This window comes from Sturnus vulgaris, chromosome 2, assembly GCF_052056855.1.
Source record: "Sturnus vulgaris isolate bStuVul1 chromosome 2, bStuVul1.hap1, whole genome shotgun sequence".
Taxonomy (NCBI): Eukaryota; Metazoa; Chordata; class Aves; order Passeriformes; family Sturnidae; genus Sturnus; species Sturnus vulgaris.
Window position 1 is genome coordinate 74,032,716 of NC_142244.1, and position 10,107 is coordinate 74,042,822.

Sequence of the window (10,107 nt, forward strand, 5' to 3'; positions counted from 1 at the left end):
TACAAAGTGTTAATCATTATCACACCCCTCTAACGAATGGAAAGAATATGATTTTGCTTCTTTTCTCTAAATTAAATATAATTAGGCCTTTTTTCCAGCTTGGAAATCTGTAAATTAGATAGCTATATATATTTTTCTGTATTTTTATGATGTATTTTTATACATTGCAGCACTCTATGAACCAGCCTGAGGAAAAAATAAAAATGAAAGATTTTTCATATAGTTTTTCTTCTCTTTGTAAATTACTTTTCTTTTTTTTTTCTCCTCTCTATTACTTTATGAGAATCAATGTTAATAATCCAAGAAAAATGTACACCATAGAGAATTTCTGCCACAAACTGTGAAGTGTGAAGTGTGTTGAAGTGGCAAACCAGCACAGTAAATCCATATTCAAAATAGGAAAGAGCAAGATTACAATCTTGTTAAACACTAGCATAAATATACACCAATCCTTAAGGCGGGGGCTGGAGGGGGAGTATGAAACTATCTTTCTAGAATATGATTGATATAATGCCAGAGATTTGCCTCTTATCTCTAGATTAGGACTGTGACTTCAAAAACTTGAACATTTATAGCTAGATGCTGTGAATTTAAAGAACTATTTATAGAAAAAAACTGTTTACATTAAAATGAAGTGAGGAAGTATGAGAAAAATTTGTGAAAACAATTCATATGTACAGTAGCTATAAATTATGTCTGTAGAGAGCTATAAATAGACAAAACATCATTCCATAGATTTTTATTTTGTTTTCTAGGGCTATAATGGATTATGAAATATATAAAATGCATAGCAGTTCAGCTACTTCAGAAAGGGAAGCACCTCAGGGAAATATTGTACCAGATTCTCAAATACAGCTATGATCCCATTGTGCCACTCAGCTGCTACAAATGAACCATAACCCAGCTGAAAATTTCTGGCAAAGGATTTCCTGTCTTCAGCAAATTCTCTTCCGACGTATATCTATCATTCCCAGGCACTGTAGCTTTATGTCTTCACTGTGAAAAGACATATCTCAAGAGTAAGAAAGTTCATGGTACAGCCTTGTTTCACTCTTTCGCCCGTGATATAAAAAACTCCACCAAAATTCTCAAGCACCAATTGAAATTGAAACAAGAAAAGTCAGAACAGTTGATAGAGGCTCAGAGCCTTTGTATCTTTTATCCACCATGTTGAAACAGATACAGGTAAAGTAGTTCTTCTCTAAGGAATTTTAATAATTTACTTTCCTTCTTTTAAAAAAATGTATTTCCAACCAATTTGTGTTTGTAGGATAGTAATATCACTATGTTGCCTATGCTAGTAATAATTATCATGCACATCCTGCTTTAATTTTGAGCACTTGACTACCTGCTTTAATTTAAAGATTTTCACCAAGAATTTATCTATTTTATTTATCCTGCAAAGAGAAAGAGCATTTTTCCAACAAAACCAGGTATGGTGTGTGTAGCTTTGTATCTTTTATTATCAATTTACCCTAATGGCCATTGTCATATATCTTGTTTTACCTTTCCTCCTTCTTCCGAGATCTCTCTTATTTCCTTAACATGCATCACGAAAATAAACAAAGGCCCCAAGGTCATGTCTATTTCAGTATCATAACTTCTAAAGGATGCAAAAAACACCTATCAGTCTCCTTGTCAATGGCACTTCAGCTTCTCTCTAATTAAATAGAAAATGGGATTTTCTCCCTCCCCCTGACAAAATAAAGGAACCAAAATTCTGAATAATGCGATTCTCTCTGACATTTCAGCATGAATGGATGGAGCTCTTATCCACCCATTAGGAAATAGTAATGCAGAGAGCATGACATTTATAGTAAATATAAAATCTGTAACCATTTAGATTCTAGAATTGTCCATGCTTACAGCTCTATATTAGTGGTAAAAGCTTGTAAAAAAAAACAACAAAGCAACACGGTTAAAAGCTCAAACATAGGACAGCACAATAGAACAGATTTTCATTTTTAAAATTGAAGAAAGATGTAAATGGCCATGACATTTAACATTGCCGAGCAATAACAGTTATTAAGGTAGTCAGAATGAAAGTAATTACATTAATATGTGGTATTGTTTGGCAAAGAAAACAAGGAAATAACTGTGCAGGCTTGAAGTTTATTTATAATGCTCACATGTCTGTGACTGTGTGACCACTGAAGGGCAATGAGCAATTTCTAGATAAAATCTGCATCATTATTCTCATATTGCAAGAGGAAAATATAGGGCACAAAGAAAGACAGCAAACAGTATATTCACTCAAATAGAGTGTCAGACTTAAAAGCAAAACCTGGAGCACATCCAATTTGGGGATGAAGAAACAGAGTACTAAAACGTCACTCATAATTTTAATTCCATAAAAAATGGGGAGCACTAGAGCCTTTTCAAGTATGTTTGAAATGGTGATATTCAAGAAAAATACTTTACAGAGAATTGTTCATGTTACTTTATTATTTAGGAAAATATTTAATAGTACTCTCTAGAGGAACTAAACAATAGAAATAGGTCAGAATTTCAAATAGGAGAAGAGGGAAGAAAAATGGAAAGGAAAAGAAAGGATGCAGAATAATAGATGCAAAACAAATGGCTGCAGCACTTAACCCTATGAACAAGCAAATGAGCCCAAAGTGTTTGATATGTTGTGTTATGTAATTGCAAACACTATGGTGCACTGATGGATGCACATGACTCAACACAACATTGTAACCACAGAAGTACCTGCAATTTTTTCACACCTCAGAAGGTCTTCAAGGCTTGGTGCCTTTTCATGTGTGTCATAAACTGTTGGGTCAAATGCATACTCCTCAAGAAACTTAAAACTTCTTAAGAGAGGAATGATTTAACTTCTTGCTAATGTACAATTGAACATGATAGTTTTATATCTAAAATGAGCATGACGTGTTCTGATAAATTATGTACTTGAAACAAAATGATATAGCCTAGTATGTTTTATTTATTTATTCATTTATTCATCAATTTACCTGCTTTAAGTTAACGATTTAAAGTTGGTGTTTGGAACTTTTAGACTTAAGATTATTTTTAAAGATCACACACATTATGGCATCAGAGTCCTCATGTGCACTAAGAATTAAATGTACAGTCACACTTGAACTGTACTCACTCATGATTTTCTGGGAGATGTATAAATAGCATGAGGAAAATGTTTGTTATTCATTCATCTGAGTTTAAAAAAAATTGTTTCTGCTTTACAACGTGGGTTATAGTTGTGTGTAATAAAAATATTTAAAGAAATTTCACCATGTACAAAAAAAATAGGCCTGGGGCTATAAAGGATGGAAGAAAAAGATTCTCTGCATAATTCCTTAATATTGTGTAGAGTATCTCCAGAGATCCTACATAAAAATTAATGCATTAAAACTGCTATCTTTAGTATTTAATTTACAGTATTTTTTTAAATTTATTCAAGGTTTGAGATTAGTTCTGGGAGATGAAAAGCAGTATATAAGCCTTGGGAGAAAGAATTCCAACTGTTTGCAAAGAACAGACAGAGAGTGACGACTGACTGATCCCACTTTCTGGAGCAGCAAAGTTTACAGCTGTGCTCTCCCAAAGGCTATATTTCAGAAGGAGAATTACAGGGCTGTTTCACAGTATTTTAAAATTGTAAATTAAAGCCTTTTAATTTTTACACAGGACAGTGAAAAAACTCTTTACCCAACTGGGTCCTGGGAGATTATTCAGAGTTTTTCCTTTGGTATAATCCTTTCCATCCTTCATTGAATTTGCCACTCACTGGAGAGAAGTAGTAAATAAAGTATCAGGAAGGAAACTTCCTAAATTTCCAGTGAAAAAGTATGTTTGCTACATGTCCTATGAATCCTTGATCTCCCTTTTCTCTGAGTAACTTGAGTGCCTGCTCAGGATTATAGAAATACAACATCTCATAAGAAAAAATACAAAACAGAATCCCGTGAAGTCCAAAGAGACAAAGAAGGACAGAGGGATGATGGGGGTCCACCTGGCTGAATGCAAATGTATGAAGTGCAGACACCTCTGTCACACCTGTATTATTATTTACATATATTCCTTTTATGTCAATGGAGAGCAACAGCTAGGCCTAAGTGATGATTCATATTCTCTTAAGTAGAAGTTAAAAATGCATAGATTATTATGTCCTGAAGTATTTATTTCTTATCACTGGTTTTGGAGCATATACTAAGCTTAGAGGGAAATCTCTAGAACGCAAAGGTCTAAGCATATTTGATATTAATTCAAAGAATATAAACCAAATTCTCCAAGAAATTCTATGTTTTCCAGTACAGTTTAATACTAAACAAGACAATTTAAAAACAAGATACTAAAATCAAGTAGATCTTTGAGTGTTCAAATCTCTCAATAGAGAATGTGGAAGTAAAAGATGAAGGGCAAAACTGGAGTTAAATGTTGCAGCTCTTGTGCTGGAGACATTTTGATTTCATCCAGCTCTAAAAATGGAACCTCCTATAGCATAAGTCCACAATATAAGAATAGATTTAACCAGATATAGGTAACTGTACTGTGGGAGTTCAATGAACTATAATTTTTACAGAAAATTAAGTTATGTCTAATAAAATCAGATGTAGAGTTTTAAGAATATTCTGTGAGATTATTAATTAATTTTTTACTAAAAACACAATTTTTGTTGAGACATTTAAGGCAGAAAATGGGTTTTAACACTTAAAGCATATAGCAGGATAGCTAGATTTAAATTTGTTTTAAATTCTTTATTGTGTTCAATGCTACATGATCCTGTCCCAAGTCAAGTAAACAAAAAGACCATGAACACGATTGATGTCCACTACCAATGAATACAGAATCAAAAGTCATAAGTAGTTTATTTTATGTCAGCATTACTCAAGATATAATGAAGCTTTACAGAATCATTGAAATTTATATTATGTTTCAATTGAGTAGTCTTGATTAACATTTCATTAAAAAATTAATCTTAAACACACCTGTTCAATATTCAGTCTCAGGCACATTGCTTTGCTAAACCTTTGAAGTAAACCCAACACTGTCGGGCTTTAGTAGCTGATGCCAGTGTTTATGTTTGATAGTTACTTCTTATGTCTTTAATAATTTAACCCAATTTGTGTACAAATGTGGGAAACTAGAGTTCTTAAAAATCCTCTAAATAATCTAGGAAGTCACTCCCCAGTTAAGTTTGCTTGCAATAGTCCTCTGAAGAGAATGAATATAAATGTAGTCTTAATGCTGAATTTGAAAGGAAACCTCATTCTGAAGGCAAACTCACCGTTATAATAATGTGTGTAATACAATATCATTTGTTTCATGTAGCTTCATACAGGGACTTCATTCACCAGTTGGCCTGAAAATAAGAACCTTTTAATTTATTCTGTTACTCAACATAGGTTTAGGAACATATAGAGTGTAAAACTAGTGTGATGCCAGATCTTTGCTATTTTTATTCAGAACATGGGTAATTATATTTGTTTAGCAATATATTTTCAACTTTGAAAATCCTTCTATCAATTGAATAAGTATTTTAAAATTTTAGAAGAGTGACAATAGGACTCCTATTATTCAAGTAAAAATTTTCATAAATAAAATATAGAAGACCAAACTGATTTTTTGTATAAAATAAAATGCATAGGTACAACAAAGTGAAGAGCTGGGTCTTACCTTTGGGTTACAATGACCCCATGAAATGCTTGGAAAAGAGTGGCTGGAAGGCTGTTAGAAAAGGACCTGGGGGTGCTGTTTGACCACTGCTGAACATGAGCCAGCAGTGGGCCCAAGGTTGCTGGGAAAGCCAGTGTCACCCTGGCGTGTGTCAGCAATGGTGTGGCCAGCAGGAGCAGGGCAGTGCTTGTCTCCCTGTACTCAGCACTGCTGAGGCCACAGCTCCAATCCTGCGTTCAGTTTTGGGTCCCTTTCTGCATTGAGGGGCTGGAGTGAGTCCAGAGAAGGGCAACAGAGCTGGGGAAGGGTCTGGAGCACAGGTCTGATGAGGAGAAGCTGAGGGAGCTGGGGGTGTTTAGTCTGGAGAAAAGGAGGCTGTGTGGGGATCTTACTGCTCTCTCTAAGTAACTGAAGGAGGGTTGTAACAAAGACTGATCTCTTTTCCATGTAACAAGTGATAGGACAAGAAGTAATGGCATCAAGTTATGCCAGCGGAGGTTTAGTTTGGATATTAGGATAAAATTCTTCACTGGAAGCGTGGTCAGACATTATAACAGGCTTACCAAAGAAGTGGAGGGATCACCATCCCTAGACGTGCTCCAAGTTTGTTTAAATGTGGCACTTAAGGACATAGTTTAGTAGAGAATATGACAGTGCTGGGATCATGGTTGAAACTGATGATATTAGAGCGCTTTTCCAACTTTAATGGTTCTATGATTCTGATCTTTGTGTTATGTTAACCCACTTTTTCTTGGTGAAGAGACAGAGATCTGTTTGGCATCATCTGTATCTTTTCATCTCTTACTGGAAAATGTAATCAGACATGTGCCTACAGCATTGTTTTAAAAAAAAATTTCTCAAGAGAAGTTCTAAGCTTTCAATTTGGGTATGTGCTTAGATTTTTGCCATTAGTTCTAAAAAATGTATTTTAGGATAATGTCATGTACTACTGAAATCTTAGTTGGAAGTAAAGTTAGGTTTCTTCTTTTTCTGGTGTGAATCTGAAATTTGAAAGTTGTAACTGGATAGCCAAATATTATTTAGAAATTACTGAGAGCTGTTGTTTTGGAAAAATGGCAATCAGTTGAAGTATTATTGGTATGTTAAAAGCTCTAACAGGAAAAACAAATAATAATTTAAAAATAAATTAGATCTTTCATCATTTCAGAACATAATCTAAAGTGGAAAAACTTGGTGCTTTTTCTCAAGGGTAGGTAAATTATATCTGTTTTATTGAGATATCTTCATAAAATATTTTTATTATAAGAAGACAGAAGCAAAACAATATGACTTTGTAAGGTTTATAATTAATATTAAAGATCAGTTACATATCCTTAGGCACCAATGTTGTACACAAGCTTGTCTTCCTAATTTTATTTCAGATTATGAAGGGAGAAATGGACACTTATCAGGCAAAATTAATCTGAAACATTTAAGACATCTACATTAAGGCAAGACTTATTATGTCCTGAAAATATACCATCTCATTTATTTTGTTAACCATTAAGGCAGCAGAGGGATTTTAACTCAGATGTATTTGAGTAATTTCTCCTCCTTTGCATCAATATAACATTCTGTCATATCTGTGACTGCCTTAGCAACAGCACAGCCAACTACCCCAGCTAAAGGAGGTCACTTTTATGACTTCTGTTTCCAGAGATACTAAGGAGCAATATATCAGTTCTCTCATCAAGATCAAGATCTTCATCAACTTTTAGTAGCTAAACTGATGATTCAGCCACTGACTGAATTCATTGAATCACAATCATTCATGGACTAGCGAAATGAAAAATGCTTAATAAGCCAGGATGCTAATATGCTGCTAAATTTTCTGGATTCATTTCCCAAGTGTGTGCACTTTGAGTTCATTAGGACTGAGGTAGCTCTTTTACTTTCAAAGTGCTGAAAGTTACCTTGAACTTGAATGCCTTGAAAACTGTCCACAATTCAGCCCACTAGGTGAATCTGCATGATCTACGTTCCTGCATTAGAATGTCTTCATAGAAACAGCATGCCTCATGTGGAAGAAACACCTATTTTAGACATGGGGTTTCTAGGTTCATTCTGATAAATAATGGCATTGTTTTTATTTTTACATTATCTTGCAAAAAACACTGAGATGCAGAACAAACATCTGTTGATTTCTAATGATGACAGTAGGTGTCCTGTGGCAGGTAGGCCTTAATGATTTAAGGACAGAGATGGTGTATTGTGAAGCTGCCATTTCCAGTGATATTATAATGTACTATTACCTCAGAGCTGATGGACTTCCCCTTTAAGTCAAGCCTATTATTTTAGTTTAATTCTAATTTACATGAATTCTCTTCTTATGGATGGCAGTCTAATTGCAGGTTTCTCTCTGGAATGGAATATCACTGTGATGAACCTTTTAGAGAAATGTTTTCCTGAGGAGTTGATATCTTAATTATAAACATGGTGAAGCAAGTCACTGATACATAAAAAATAACTTTCAGATGTGCTTTCCTTAATTTAACTAGAAGTAAATTCCAAGTTTTATGACATTTCTAAGCTGGTCCTCAGAGAAAGATACTATGCACAGGCTGCTATGAGAAAGGCTGGGGACAGGGGCACATATCAATTGATTGCTCTCAGGGGAGTGGCATCAGGTTTTCCTTTATTACTTCCTAAATAACTAAAACCCTACTTGTTTTTAGTAAATTGATAGTCATTTGAAAAGACTTGTCAAGGGGACAGTCAAAGCTACAAACCCATCAGTAGAGGAAGGTCCTAGCATACATCACCATTTACTGTCATCAGTTTGCCAAGGAGCCACAATGGCTGGGCAAGAATAAGTGTAATGCCCTCCAGGGTTGTCTTTGGAGCTCTCAGCCCATAAAAATGCATCTTATTGGACAGAGATATATAGAGCAATCTTAAGCTGCATGAATAGTAAGAAACAGAGTTAAAAAACTAAGATCACAATATTAGAATCACGACGGAAAAATAAATCAGAATTTGAAGTTCTTTGCATTCATAGGCAGATGTTTAATTTTTTTTTTCTGTAACATAAAATCAGATAATTATGTGGTATTAATTTCATTTTGGTTTTAGGCATTGATCATGGAAATCCAAATGTTTATGTATTAGCAAGGTATTACATTATATGCATAATGGACAGAATTTAGCACTTGTTTGAAATTTGATACATTTTAGTTTGCATTGAGGTGTTCTAGAGATACCTGCTTCTTCGACTGACACTGTGGGGAAAATTTGTTGTCTAATCAAGGTGAAAATCTTTACATCTTGTCAGCTGAATCTAACCTTTCATCATTGCATCCTGATATTTTTATAATGCAAATTAACAGGACATATATTACTATATTGTAAATTTATAAAACTGATGATTGTGTTGAAATAAAGGCATATTGTATTGTACAGCGAATTTTTAATGCTTGAATCCCCAGTTGTCTGTTCTATTGATGCTGGATGTTGAGTTCTGCACCTTGAAGACTGATTCTGAGAGTGAAGGGGGGCAGAAGAGGCATGCAGTTTGTCAGTTTGCTTGCAGAATCTGCACTTGCTCCTCCGCATTCTTCTCCTGGACTGTGCTGTCTGCAGTACGGACAGACAGCAGAGAGCTCTCCTTTGTTTTTTTTTTTTTTTTTGTTTGTTTTTTTGTTTTTTTGGTTTTTTTTGTTGTTGTTTTTGTGGGGTTTTTTTGTTTGTTTTGTTTTTTGTTTGTTTTGTTTTTTGTTTTTTGGTTGGTTGGTTGGTTGGTTGGTTGGTTGGTTGGTTGGTTGGTGTTTTTTTGGCCTGCTGAGGCAGCTGAGTTCCATGGACTGTGGCTTTTCTTTTTCTTAAAAGTGATCAACCACACTCTGGACTGAGAATCCAGAAAAACACCAGAAATTTACACCTGTGGCACACCAGGATCCAGGACACGGCCTTTTCCAATGCAAAAAGAAGTGATAAAAGACTGAACGAGCTGAGCTACACCCAATGAAAAAGACTTTCTAAATTTGCCATCTCTTCAGAACAGTGAGAAGTTTTATTGTTTAATAATATTATTTTTTTATACTTATGAATACTTTGTTAAATAAACAGGGTTTTTTTCCACTTTTCTCCAAAGAAATCTTTTCCTGAACCAATAAGAAGAAGAACCACTTGAATCTGCTTTCCAGAAGAACTCTTTTAGAAGTTTCCTCCCAAATTTGCCCAAAACCAAAACAAGTATATGTATTAATGTAGAGTTAAGCTAAATTTTGAAAAATAGTTTTCATTGATGTAATTATGTTTGTTAGTCTCAATTTTATCTTAAAAGATGTTTTATTAAGCTTCACAAATAAACAATCAAGGAGTGCAGTGTCAAGTACAAGCAGATAAAAAATCTAGTCAGAAGTATAAACAGGACTTTTCAGAAACATTGAAAACAATATATGAGATTAACAATCCAGAAATTCAGGTCAATATTCAGAAAAGATGTATTAATCAGGAAATGTACACACAAAA